Here is a 12,500-nt window from a genome sequence, read left to right as displayed (position 1 = left end):
TAACAAACTCCAAGTTAACGCCTGAAATGTTTTCATGGACTACATGAGAGAAACTATTTAAAATGGTCAGAAAAGCTGAACGGAGCGTGGGGGTATAGCTCAGTGGTAGAGCATTTGACTGCAGATCGAGAGGTCCTTGGTTCAAATCCGAGTGCCCCCTTGATATGATCTAGTTCTTTGCTCTTTCTCTAATCTCTTTACATAAACCAATACTCTCAAGGCAGTAATAAAGAGAACTACAATAATCAAAATATCCCGTTATGCTGCAGAATCGTAGTAACTTGGTGAAATTTCACATGCTCCCTCCAAGCACCCACATTTCTGAAGTGTTCTTTTCTTTACATACCCAAAGTAAATTTGTTTTTTTTTTCGATACGTATTTTAAAGGATCCTGCAAATGAACAGCAAAAGCTACAAAATGTCTACAATGTAAGTCCTCCACTCAAATTAGCAAAGCAGAAGAACTTTGGGCTTCTACATCTGCTGCCAAATACACATGTGCTGGGGTCTAATGCAGTGGCAGAAATGGCAACTGCAGAATGAGAAGTTTCTGGGTCTGACGAAAGAGTCTCTTGCGGCCATGGTCCGTAACATGCTAATCATTCTATCTTTCATGCAGATTATTATGCAAATTGTGAGCGTCATGGAAGTGGGACATTCAAATACACTTCCTGACGATTAACGCATTTCCAAGCTGCCTACAATATTAATTCAATTTGCATGCAACCTGGATTTATTACTGTCTCATTGACCATCTCTAGTCTCTAAGAGTTATCATTTAACTCTGTCCAACCTTAACAAACTCCAAGTTAACGCTTGAAATGTTTTCATGGACTACATGAGAGAAACTATTTAAAATGGTCAGAAAAGCTGAACAGAGCGTGGGGGTATAGCTCAGTGGTAGAGCATTCGACTGCAGATCGAGAGGTCCTTGGTTCAAATCCGAGTGCCCCCTTGATATGATCTAGCTCTTTGCTCTTTCTCTAATCTCTTTACATAAACCAATACTCTCAAGGCAGTAATAAAGAGAACTACAATAATCAAAATATCCCGTTATGCTGCAGAATCGTAGTAACTTGGTGAAAGTTCACATGCTCCCTCCAAGCAACCACATATCTGAAGTGTTCTTTTCTTTACATATCCAAAGTAAATTTGGTTTTTCTTTCCATACGTATTTTAAAGGATCCTGCAAAAGAACAGCAAAAGCTACAAAATGTCTACAATGTAAGTTCTCCACTCAAATTAGCAAAACAGAAGAACTTTTGGCTTCTACATCTGCTGCCAAATACACATGTGCTGGGGTCTAATGCAGTGGCAGAAATGGCAACTGCAGAATGAGAAGTTTCTGGGTCTGACGAAAGAGTCTCTTGCGGCCATGGTCCGTAACATGCTAATCATTCTATCTTTCATGCAGATTATTATGCAAATTGTGAGCGTCATGGAAGTGGGACATTCAAATACACTTCCTGACGATTAACGCATTTCCAAGCTGCCTACAATATTAATTCAATTTGCATGCAACCTGGATTTATTACTGTCTCATTGACCATCTCTAGTCTCTAAGAGTTATCATTTAACTCTGTCCAACCTTAACAAACTCCAAGTTAATGCTTGAAATGCTTTCATGGACTACATGAGAGAAACTATTTAAAATGGTCAGAAAAGCTGAACAGAGTGTGGGGGTATAGCTCAGTGGTAGAGCATTCGACTGTAGATCGAGAGGTCATTGGTTCAAATCCGAGTGCCCCCTTGATATGATCTAGCTCTTTCTCTAAACTCTTTACATAAACCAATACTCTCAAGGCAGTAATAAAGAGAACTACGTTAATCAAAATATCCTGTTATGCTGCAGAATCGTAGTAACTTGGTGAAAGTTCACATGCTCCCTCCAAGCAACAACATTTCTGAAGTGTTCTTTTCTTTACATATTCAAAGTAAATTTGTTTTTTCTTTCCATACGTATTTTAAAGGATCCTGCAAAAGAACAGCAAAAGCTACAAAATGTCTACAATGTAAGTCCTCCACTCAAATTAGCAAAGCAGAAGAACTTTGGGCTTCTACATCTGCTGCCAAATACACATGTGCTGGGGTCTAATGCACTTCCTGACGATTAACGCATTTCCAAGCTGCCTACAATATTAATTCAATTTGCATGCAACCTGGATTTCTTACTGTCTCATTGACCATCTCTAGTCTCTAAGAGTTATCATTTAACTCTGTCCAACCTTAACAAACTCCAAGTTAACGCTTGAAATGTTTTCATGGACTACATGAGAGAAACTATTTAAAATGGTCAGAAAAGCTGAACAGAGCGTGGGGGTATAGCTCAGTGGTGGAGCATTCGACTGCAGATCGAGAGGTCCTTGGTTCAAATCCGAGTGCCCCCTTGATATGATCTAGCTCTTTGCTCTTTCTCTAATCTCTTTACATAAACCAATACTCTCAAGGCAGTAATAAAGAGAACTACAATAATCAAAATATCCCGTTATGCTGCAGAATCGTAGTAACTTGGTGAAAGTTCACATGCTCCCTCCAAGCAACCACATATCTGAAGTGTTCTTTTCTTTACATATCCAAAGTAAATTTGGTTTTTCTTTCCATACGTATTTTAAAGGATCCTGCAAAAGAACAGCAAAAGCTACAAAATGTCTACAATGTAAGTTCTCCACTCAAATTAGCAAAACAGAAGAACTTTTGGCTTCTACATCTGCTGCCAAATACACATGTGCTGGGGTCTAATGCAGTGGCAGAAATGGCAACTGCAGAATGAGAAGTTTCTGGGTCTGACGAAAGAGTCTCTTGCGGCCATGGTCCGTAACATGCTAATCATTCTATCTTTCATGCAGATTATTATGCAAATTGTGAGCGTCATGGAAGTGGGACATTCAAATACACTTCCTGACGATTAACGCATTTCCAAGCTGCCTACAATATTAATTCAATTTGCATGCAACCTGGATTTATTACTGTCTCATTGACCATCTCTAGTCTCTAAGAGTTATCATTTAACTCTGTCCAACCTTAACAAACTCCAAGTTAACGCTTGAAATGCTTTCATGGACTACATGAGAGAAACTATTTAAAATGGTCAGAAAAGCTGAACAGAGTGTGGGGGTATAGCTCAGTGGTAGAGCATTCGACTGCAGATCGAGAGGTCATTGGTTCAAATCCGAGTGCCCCCTTGATATGATCTAGCTCTTTGCTCTTTCTCTAAACTCTTTACATAAACCAATACTCTCAAGGCAGTAATAAAGAGAACTACGTTAATCAAAATATCCCGTTATGCTGCAGAATCGTAGTAACTTGGTGAAAGTTCACATGCTCCCTCCAAGCAACCACATTTCTGAAGTGTTCTTTTCTCTACATATTCAAAGTAAATTTGTTTTTTCTTTCCATACGTATTTTAAAGGATCCTGCAAAAGAACAGCAAAAGCTACAAAATGTCTACAATGTAAGTCCTCCACTCAAATTAGCAAAGCAGAAGAACTTTGGGCTTCTACATCTGCTGCCAAATACACATGTGCTGGGGTCTAATGCACTTCCTGACGATTAACGCATTTCCAAGCTGCCTACAATATTAATTCAATTTGCATGCAACCTGGATTTCTTACTGTCTCATTGACCATCTCTAGTCTCTAAGAGTTATCATTTAACTCTGTCCAACCTTAACAAACTCCAAGTTAACGCTTGAAATGTTTTCATGGACTACATGAGAGAAACTATTTAAAATGGTCAGAAAAGCTGAACAGAGCGTGGGGGTATAGCTCAGTGGTAGAGCATTCGACTGCAGATCGAGAGGTCCTTGGTTCAAATCCGAGTGCCCCCTTGATATGATCTAGCTCTTTGCCATTTCTCTAATCTCTTTACATAAACCAATACTCTCAAGGCAGTAATAAAGAGAACTACAATAATCAAAATATCCCGTTATGCTGCAGAATCGTAGTAACTTGGTGAAAGTTCACATGCTCCCTCCAAGCAACCACATATCTGAAGTGTTCTTTTCTTTACATATCCAAAGTAAATTTGGTTTTTCTTTCCATACGTATTTTAAAGGATCCTGCAAAAGAACAGCAAAAGCTACAAAATGTCTACAATGTAAGTTCTCCACTCAAAATAGCGAAACAGAAGAACTTTTGGCTTCTACATCTGCTGCCAAATACACATGTGCTGGGGTCTAATGCAGTGGCAGAAATGGCAACTGCAGAATGAGAAGTTTCTGGGTCTGACGATAAAGAGTCTCTTGCGGCCATGGTCCGTAACATGCTAATCATTCTATCTTTCATGCAGATTATTATGCAAATTGTGAGCGTCATGGAAGTGGGACATTCAAATACACTTCCTGACGATTAACGCATTTCCAAGCTGCCTACAATATTAATTCAATTTGCATGCAACCTGGATTTATTACTGTCTCATTGACCACCTCTAGTCTCTAAGAGTTATCATTTAACTCTGTCCAACCTTAACAAACTCCAAGTTAACGCTTGAAATGCTTTCATGGACTACATGAGAGAAACTATTTAAAATGGTCAGAAAAGCTGAACAGAGTGTGGGGGTATAGCTCAGTGGTAGAGCATTCGACTGCAGATCGAGAGGTCATTGGTTCAAATCCGAGTGCCCCCTTGATATGATCTAGCTCTTTGCTCTTTCTCTAAACTCTTTACATAAACCAATACTCTCAAGGCAGTAATAAAGAGAACTACGTTAATCAAAATATCCCGTTATGCTGCAGAATCGTAGTAACTTGGTGAAAGTTCACATGCTCCCTCCAAGCAACCACATTTCTGAAGTGTTCTTTTCTTTACATATTCAAAGTAAATTTGTTTTTTCTTTCCATACGTATTTTAAAGGATCCTGCAAAAGAACAGCAAAAGCTACAAAATGTCTACAATGTAAGTCCTCCACTCAAATTAGCAAAGCAGAAGAACTTTGGGCTTCTACATCTGCTGCCAAATACACATGTGCTGGGGTCTAATGCACTTCCTGACGATTAACGCATTTCCAAGCTGCCTACAATATTAATTCAATTTGCATGCAACCTGGATTTCTTACTGTCTCATTGACCATCTCTAGTCTCTAAGAGTTATCATTTAACTCTGTCCAACCTTAACAAACTCCAAGTTAACGCCTGAAATGTTTTCATGGACTACATGAGAGAAACTATTTAAAATGGTCAGAAAAGCTGAACAGAGCGTGGGGGTATAGCTCAGTGGTAGAGCATTTGACTGCAGATCGAGAGGTCCTTGGTTCAAATCCGAGTGCCCCCTTGATATGATCTAGTTCTTTGCTCTTTCTTTAATCTCTTTACATAAACCAATACTCTCAAGGCAGTAATAAAGAGAACTACAATAATCAAAATATCCCGTTATGCTGCAGAATCGTAGTAACTTGGTGAAATTTCACATGCTCCCTCCAAGCAACCACATTTCTGAAGTGTTCTTTTCTTTACATACCCAAAGTAAATTTGTTTTTTTTTTCGATACGTATTTTAAAGGATCCTGCAAATGAACAGCAAAAGCTACAAAATGTCTACAATGTAAGTCCTCCACTCAAATTAGCAAAGCAGAAGAACTTTGGGCTTCTACATCTGCTGCCAAATACACATGTGCTGGGGTCTAATGCAGTGGCAGTAATGGCAACTGCAGAATGAGAAGTTTCTGGGTCTGACGAAAGAGTTTCTTGCGGCCATGGTCCGTAACATGCTAATCATTCTATCTTTCATGCAGATTATTATGCAAATTGTGAGCGTCATGGAAGTGGGACATTCAAATACACTTCCTGACGATTAACGCATTTCCAAGCTGCCTACAATATTAATTCAATTTGCATGCAACCTGGATTTATTACTGTCTCATTGACCATCTCTAGTCTCTAAGAGTTATCATTTAACTCTGTCCAACCTTAACAAACTCCAAGTTAACGCTTGAAATGTTTTCATGGACTACATGAGAGAAACTATTTAAAATGGTCAGAAAAGCTGAACAGAGCGTGGGGGTATAGCTCAGTGGTAGAGCATTCGACTGCAGATCGAGAGGTCCTTGGTTCAAATCCGAGTGCCCCCTTGACATGATCTAGCTTTTTGCTCTTTCTCTAATCTCTTTACATAAACCAATACTCTCAAGGCAGTAATAAAGAGAACTACAATAATCAAAATATCCCGTTATGCTGCAGAATCGTAGTAACTTGGTGAAAGTTCACATGCTCCCTCCAAGCAACCACATATCTGAAGTGTTCTTTTCTTTACATATCCAAAGTAAATTTGGTTTTTCTTTCCATACGTATTTTAAAGGATCCTGCAAAAGAACAGCAAAAGCTACAAAATGTCTACAATGTAAGTCCTCCACTCAAATTAGCAAAACAGAAGAACTTTTGGCTTCTACATCTGCTGCCAAATACACATGTGCTGGGGTCTAATGCAGTGGCAGAAATGGCAACTGCAGAATGAGAAGTTTCTGGGTCTGACGAAACTGTGTCTTGCGGCCATGGTCCGTAACATGCTCATCATTCTAGCTTTCATGCAGATTATTATGCAAATTGTGAGCGTCATGGAAGTGGGACATTCAAATACACTTCCTGACGATTAACGCATTTCCAAGCTGCCTACAATATTAATTCAATTTGCATGCAACCTGGATTTATTACTGCCTCATTGACCATCTCTAGTCTCTAAGAGTTATCATTTAACTCTGTCCAACCTTAACAAACTCCAAGTTAACGCTTGAAATGCTTTCATGGACTACATGAGAGAAACTATTTAAAATGGTCAGAAAAGGTGAACAGGGCGTGGGGGTATAGCTCAGTGGTAGAGCATTCGACTGCAGATCGAGAGGTCCTTGGTTCAAATCCGAGTGCCCCCTTGACATGATCTAGCTCTTTGCTCTTTCTCTAAACTCTTTACATAAACCAATACTCTCAAGGCAGTAATAAAGAGAACTACGTTAATCAAAATATCCCGTTATGCTGCAGAATCGTAGTAACTTGGTGAAAGTTCACATGCTCCCTCCAAGCAGCCACATTTCTGAAGTGTTCTTTTCTTTACATAGCCAAAGTAAATTTGGTTTTTCTTTCCATACGTATTTTAAAGGATCCTGCAAATGAACAGCAAAAGCTACAAAATGTCTACAATGTAAGTCCTCCACTCAAATTAGCGAAGCAGAAGAACTTTGGGCTTCTACATCTGCTGCCAAATACACATGTGCTGGGGTCTAATGCAGTGGCAGAAATGGCAACTGCAGAATGAGAAGTTTCTGGGTCTGACGAAAGAGTCTCTTGCGGCCATGGTCCGTAACATGCTAATCATTCTATCTTTCATGCAGATTATTACGCAAATTGTGAGCGTCATGGAAGTGGGACATTCAAATACACTTCCTGACGATTAACGCATTTCCAAGCTGCCTACAATATTAATTCAATTTGCATGCAACCTGGATTTATTACTGTCTCATTGACCATCTCTAGTCTCTAAGAGTTATCATTTAACTCTGTCCAACCTTAACAAACTCCAAGTTAACGCTTGAAATGTTTTCATGGACTACATGAGAGAAACTATTTAAAATGGTCAGAAAAGCTGAACAGAGCGTGGGGGTATAGCTCAGTGGTAGAGCATTCGACTGCAGATCGAGAGGTCCTTGGTTCAAATCTGAGTGCCCCCTTGACATGATCTAGCTTTTTGCTCTTTCTCTAATCTCTTTACATAAACCAATACTCTCAAGGCAGTAATAAAGAGAACTACAATAATCAAAATATCCCGTTATGCTGCAGAATCGTAGTAACTTGGTGAAAGTTCACATGCTCCCTCCAAGCAACCACATATCTGAAGTGTTCTTTTCTTTACATATCCAAAGTAAATTTGGTTTTTCTTTCCATACGTATTTTAAAGGATCCTGCAAAAGAACAGCAAAAGCTACAAAATGTCTACAATGTAAGTCCTCCACTCAAATTAGCAAAACAGAAGAAATTTTGGCTTCTACATCTGCTGCCAAATACACATGTGCTGGGGTCTAATGCAGTGGCAGAAATGGCAACTGCAGAATGAGAAGTTTCTGGGTCTGACGAAACTGTCTCTTGCGGCCATGGTCCGTAACATGCTCATCATTCTAGCTTTCATGCAGATTATTATGCAAATTGTGAGCGTCATGGAAGTGGGACATTCAAATACACTTCCTGACGATTAACGCATTTCCAAGCTGCCTACAATATTAATTCAATTTGCATGCAACCTGGATTTATTACTGTCTCATTGACCATCTCTAGTCTCTAAGAGTTATCATTTAACTCTGTCCAACCTTAACAAACTCCAAGTTAACGCTTGAAATGCTTTCATGGACTACATGAGAGAAACTATTTAAAATGGTCAGAAAAGCTGAACAGAGCGTGGGGGTATAGCTCAGTGGTAGAGCATTCGACTGCAGATCGAGAGGTCCTTGGTTCAAATCCGAGTGCCCCCTTGACATGATCTAGCTCTTTGCTCTTTCTCTAAACTCTTTACATAAACCAATACTCTCAAGGCAGTAATAAAGAGAACTACGTTAATCAAAATATCCCGTTATGCTGCAGAATCGTAGTAACTTGGTGAAAGTTCACATGCTCCCTCCAAGCAACCACATTTCTGAAGTGTTCTTTTCTTTACATATTCAAAGTAAAATTTTTTTTTCTTTCCATACGTATTTTAAAGGATCCTGCAAAAGAACAGCAAAAGCTACAAAATGTCTACAATGTAAGTCCTCCACTCAAATTAGCAAAGCAGAAGAACTTTGGGCTTCTACATCTGCTGCCAAATACACATGTGCTGGGGTCTAATGCACTTCCTGACGATTAACGCATTTCCAAGCTGCCTACAATATTAATTCAATTTGCATGCAACCTGGATTTCTTACTGTCTCATTGACCATCTCTAGTCTCTAAGAGTTATCATTTAACTCTGTCCAACCTTAACAAACTCCAAGTTAACGCTTGAAATGCTTTCATGGACTACATGAGAGAAACTATTTAAAATGGGCAGAAAAGCTAAACAGAGCGTGGGGGTATAGCTCAGTGGTAGAGCATTCGACTGCAGATCGAGAGGTCCTTGGCTCAAATCCGAGTGCCCCCTTGATATGATCTAGCTCTTTGCTCTTTCTCTAAACTCTTTACATAAACCAATACTCTCAAGGCAGTAATAAAGAGAACTACGTTAATCAAAATATCCTGTTATGCTGCAGAATCGTAGTAACTTGGTGAAAGTTCACATGCTCCCTCCAAGCAACCACATTTCTGAAGTGTTCTTTTCTTTACATATTCAAAGTAAATTTGTTTTTTCTTTCCATACGTATTTTAAAGGATCCTGCAAAAGAACAGCAAAAGCTACAAAATGTCTACAATGTAAGTCCTCCACTCAAATTAGCAAAGCAGAAGAACTTTGGGCTTCTACATCTGCTGCCAAATACACATGTGCTGGGGTCTAATGCACTTCCTGACGATTAACGCATTTCCAAGCTGCCTACAATATTAATTCAATTTGCATGCAACCTGGATTTATTACTGTCTCATTGACCATCTCTAGTCTCTAAGAGTTATCATTTAACTCTGTCCAACCTTAACAAACTCCAAGTTAACGCTTGAAATGCTTTCATGTACTACATGAGAGAAACTATTTAAAATGGTCAGAAAAGCGGAACATAGCGTGGGGGTATAGCTCAGTGGTAGAGCATTCGACTGCAGATCGAGAGGTCCTTGGTTCAAATCCGAGTGCCCCCTTGATATGATCTAGCTCTTTGCTCTTTCTCTAATCTCTTTACATAAACCAATACTCTCAAGGCAGTAATAAAGAGAACTACAATAATCAAAATATCCCGTTATGCTGCAGAATCGTAGTAACTTGGTGAAAGTTCACATGCTCCCTCCAAGCAACCACATATCTGAAGTGTTCTTTTCTTTACATATCCAAAGTAAATTTGGTTTTTCTTTCCATACGTATTTTAAAGGATCCTGCAAAAGAACAGCAAAAGCTACAAAATGTCTACAATGTAAGTTCTCCACTCAAATTAGCAAAACAGAAGAACTTTTGGCTTCTACATCTGCTGCCAAATACACATGTGCTGGGGTCTAATGCAGTGGCAGAAATGGCAACTGCAGAATGAGAAGTTTCTGGGTCTGACGAAAGAGTCTCTTGCGGCCATGGTCCGTAACATGCTAATCATTCTATCTTTCATGCAGATTATTATGCAAATTGTGAGCGTCATGGAAGTGGGACATTCAAATACACTTCCTGACGATTAACGCATTTCCAAGCTGCCTACAATATTAATTCAATTTGCATGCAACCTGGATTTATTACTGTCTCATTGACCATCTCTAGTCTCTAAGAGTTATCATTTAACTCTGTCCAACCTTAACAAACTCCAAGTTAACGCTTGAAATGCTTTCATGGACTACATGAGAGAAACTATTTAAAATGGTCAGAAAAGCTGAACAGAGTGTGGGGGTATAGCTCAGTGGTAGAGCATTCGACTGCAGATCGAGAGGTCATTGGTTCAAATCCGAGTGCCCCCTTGATATGATCTAGCTCTTTCTCTAAACTCTTTACATAAACCAATACTTTCAAGGCAGTAATAAAGAGAACTACGTTAATCAAAATATCCCGTTATGCTGCAGAATCGTAGTAACTTGGTGAAAGTTCACATGCTCCCTCCAAGCAACCACATTTCTGAAGTGTTCTTTTCTTTACATATTCAAAGTAAATTTGTTTTTTCTTTCCATACGTATTTTAAAGGATCCTGCAAAAGAACAGCAAAAGCTACAAAATGTCTACAATGTAAGTCATCCACTAAAATTAGCAAAGCAGAAGAACTTTGGGCTTCTACATCTGCTGCCAAATACACATGTGCTGGGGTCTAATGCACTTCCTGACGATTAACGCATTTCCAAGCTGCCTACAATATTAATTCAATTTGCATGCAACCTGGATTTCTTACTGTCTCATTGACCATCTCTAGTCTCTAAGAGTTATCATTTAACTCTGTCCAACCTTAACAAACTCCAAGTTAACGCTTGAAATGTTTTCATTGATTACATGAGAGAAACTATTTAAAATGGTCAGAAAAGCTGAACAGAGCGTGGGGGTATAGCTCAGTGGTAGAGCATTCGACTGCAGATCGAGAGGTCCTTGGTTCAAATCCGAGTGCCCCCTTGATATGATCTAGCTCTTTGCTCTTTCTCTAATCTCTTTACATAAACCAATACTCTCAAGGCAGTAATAAAGAGAACTACAATAATCAAAATATCCCGTTATGCTGCAGAATCGTAGTAACTTGGTGAAAGTTCACATGCCCCCTTCAAGCAACCACATATCTGAAGTGTTCTTTTCTTTACATATCCAAAGTAAATTTGGTTTTTCTTTCCATACGTATTTTAAAGGATCCTGCAAAAGAACAGCAAAAGCTACAAAATGTCTACAATGTAAGTTCTCCACTCAAATTAGCAAAACAGAAGAACTTTTGGCTTCTACATCTGCTGCCAAATACACATGTGCTGGGGTCTAATGCAGTGGCAGAAATGGCAACTGCAGAATGAGAAGTTTCTGGGTCTGACGAAAGAGTCTCTTGCGGCCATGGTCCATAACATGCTAATCATTCTATCTTTCATGCAGATTATTATGCAAATTGTGAGCGTCATGGAAGTGGGACATTCAAATACACTTCCTGACGATTAACGCATTTCCAAGCTGCCTACAATATTAATTCAATTTGCATGCAACCTGGACTTATTACTGTCTCATTGACCATCTCTAGTCTCTAAGAGTTATCATTTAACTCTGTCCAACCTTAACAAACTCCAAGTTAACGCTTGAAATGCTTTCATGGACTACATGAGAGAAACTATTTAAAATGGTCAGAAAAGCTGAACAGAGTGTGGGGGTATAGCTCAGTGGTAGAGCATTCGACTGCAGATCGAGAGGTCATTGGTTTAAATCCGAGTGCCCCCTTGATATGATCTAGCTCTTTGCTCTTTCTCTAAACTCTTTACATAAACCAATACTCTCAAGGCAGTAATAAAGAGAACTACGTTAATCAAAATATCCCGTTATGCTGCAGAATCGTAGTAACTTGGTGAAAGTTCACATGCTCCCTCCAAGCAACCACATTTCTGAAGTGTTCTTTTCTTTACATATTCAAAGTAAATTTGTTTTTTCTTTCCATACGTATTTTAAAGGATCCTGCAAAAGAACAGCAAAAGCTACAAAATGTCTACAATGTAAGTCCTCCACTCAAATTAGCAAAGCAGAAGAACTTTGGGCTTCTACATCTGCTGCCAAATACACATGTGCTGGGGTCTAATGCACTTCCTGACGATTAACGCATTTCCAAGCTGCCTACAATATTAATTCAATTTGCATGCAACCTGGATTTCTTACTGTCTCATTGACCATCTCTAGTCTCTAAGAGTTATCATTTAACTCTGTCCAACCTTAACAAACTCCAAGTTAACGCTTGAAATGTTTTCATGGACTACATGAGAGAAAC

At 39.1% G+C, this 12,500-nt stretch overlaps 17 non-coding genes across 17 annotated transcripts; all 17 read left to right on the top strand.

The window, feature by feature from the left end:
- The first annotated feature begins 88 nt into the window (after nt 1-88).
- TRNAC-GCA (transfer RNA cysteine (anticodon GCA)) lies at nt 89-160 on the top strand. The gene has a single exon. It is a non-coding gene; the product is annotated as a tRNA-Cys (tRNA).
- Nucleotides 161-883: 723 nt separating this feature from the next.
- TRNAC-GCA (transfer RNA cysteine (anticodon GCA)) lies at nt 884-955 on the top strand. The gene has a single exon. It is a non-coding gene; the product is annotated as a tRNA-Cys (tRNA).
- Nucleotides 956-1,678: 723 nt separating this feature from the next.
- TRNAY-GUA (transfer RNA tyrosine (anticodon GUA)) lies at nt 1,679-1,750 on the top strand. The gene has a single exon. It is a non-coding gene; the product is annotated as a tRNA-Tyr (tRNA).
- A 565-nt stretch (nt 1,751-2,315) lies between these two features.
- TRNAC-GCA (transfer RNA cysteine (anticodon GCA)) lies at nt 2,316-2,387 on the top strand. The gene has a single exon. It is a non-coding gene; the product is annotated as a tRNA-Cys (tRNA).
- A 723-nt stretch (nt 2,388-3,110) lies between these two features.
- TRNAC-GCA (transfer RNA cysteine (anticodon GCA)) lies at nt 3,111-3,182 on the top strand. The gene has a single exon. It is a non-coding gene; the product is annotated as a tRNA-Cys (tRNA).
- Nucleotides 3,183-3,754: 572 nt separating this feature from the next.
- TRNAC-GCA (transfer RNA cysteine (anticodon GCA)) lies at nt 3,755-3,826 on the top strand. The gene has a single exon. It is a non-coding gene; the product is annotated as a tRNA-Cys (tRNA).
- A 725-nt stretch (nt 3,827-4,551) lies between these two features.
- Nucleotides 4,552-4,623, top strand: TRNAC-GCA (transfer RNA cysteine (anticodon GCA)). The gene has a single exon. It is a non-coding gene; the product is annotated as a tRNA-Cys (tRNA).
- A 572-nt stretch (nt 4,624-5,195) lies between these two features.
- TRNAC-GCA (transfer RNA cysteine (anticodon GCA)) lies at nt 5,196-5,267 on the top strand. Its single transcript has one exon. It is a non-coding gene; the product is annotated as a tRNA-Cys (tRNA).
- Nucleotides 5,268-5,990: 723 nt separating this feature from the next.
- TRNAC-GCA (transfer RNA cysteine (anticodon GCA)) lies at nt 5,991-6,062 on the top strand. The gene has a single exon. It is a non-coding gene; the product is annotated as a tRNA-Cys (tRNA).
- Nucleotides 6,063-6,785: 723 nt separating this feature from the next.
- Nucleotides 6,786-6,857, top strand: TRNAC-GCA (transfer RNA cysteine (anticodon GCA)). Its single transcript has one exon. It is a non-coding gene; the product is annotated as a tRNA-Cys (tRNA).
- Nucleotides 6,858-7,580: 723 nt separating this feature from the next.
- Nucleotides 7,581-7,652, top strand: TRNAC-GCA (transfer RNA cysteine (anticodon GCA)). Its single transcript has one exon. It is a non-coding gene; the product is annotated as a tRNA-Cys (tRNA).
- A 723-nt stretch (nt 7,653-8,375) lies between these two features.
- Nucleotides 8,376-8,447, top strand: TRNAC-GCA (transfer RNA cysteine (anticodon GCA)). Its single transcript has one exon. It is a non-coding gene; the product is annotated as a tRNA-Cys (tRNA).
- Nucleotides 8,448-9,019: 572 nt separating this feature from the next.
- On the top strand, nt 9,020-9,091 carry TRNAC-GCA (transfer RNA cysteine (anticodon GCA)). Its single transcript has one exon. It is a non-coding gene; the product is annotated as a tRNA-Cys (tRNA).
- A 572-nt stretch (nt 9,092-9,663) lies between these two features.
- TRNAC-GCA (transfer RNA cysteine (anticodon GCA)) lies at nt 9,664-9,735 on the top strand. The gene has a single exon. It is a non-coding gene; the product is annotated as a tRNA-Cys (tRNA).
- A 723-nt stretch (nt 9,736-10,458) lies between these two features.
- On the top strand, nt 10,459-10,530 carry TRNAC-GCA (transfer RNA cysteine (anticodon GCA)). The gene has a single exon. It is a non-coding gene; the product is annotated as a tRNA-Cys (tRNA).
- A 565-nt stretch (nt 10,531-11,095) lies between these two features.
- TRNAC-GCA (transfer RNA cysteine (anticodon GCA)) lies at nt 11,096-11,167 on the top strand. Its single transcript has one exon. It is a non-coding gene; the product is annotated as a tRNA-Cys (tRNA).
- Nucleotides 11,168-11,890: 723 nt separating this feature from the next.
- TRNAC-GCA (transfer RNA cysteine (anticodon GCA)) lies at nt 11,891-11,962 on the top strand. Its single transcript has one exon. It is a non-coding gene; the product is annotated as a tRNA-Cys (tRNA).
- The last annotated feature ends 538 nt before the right edge of the window (nt 11,963-12,500 follow it).

The sequence above is a fragment of the Hyperolius riggenbachi genome, chromosome 7 (assembly GCF_040937935.1).
Source record: "Hyperolius riggenbachi isolate aHypRig1 chromosome 7, aHypRig1.pri, whole genome shotgun sequence".
NCBI classification, from domain to species: domain Eukaryota; kingdom Metazoa; phylum Chordata; class Amphibia; order Anura; family Hyperoliidae; genus Hyperolius; species Hyperolius riggenbachi.
The sequence above is the reverse complement of the archived record's forward strand: the minus strand, read 5'-3'. Positions and strand labels throughout refer to the sequence as shown.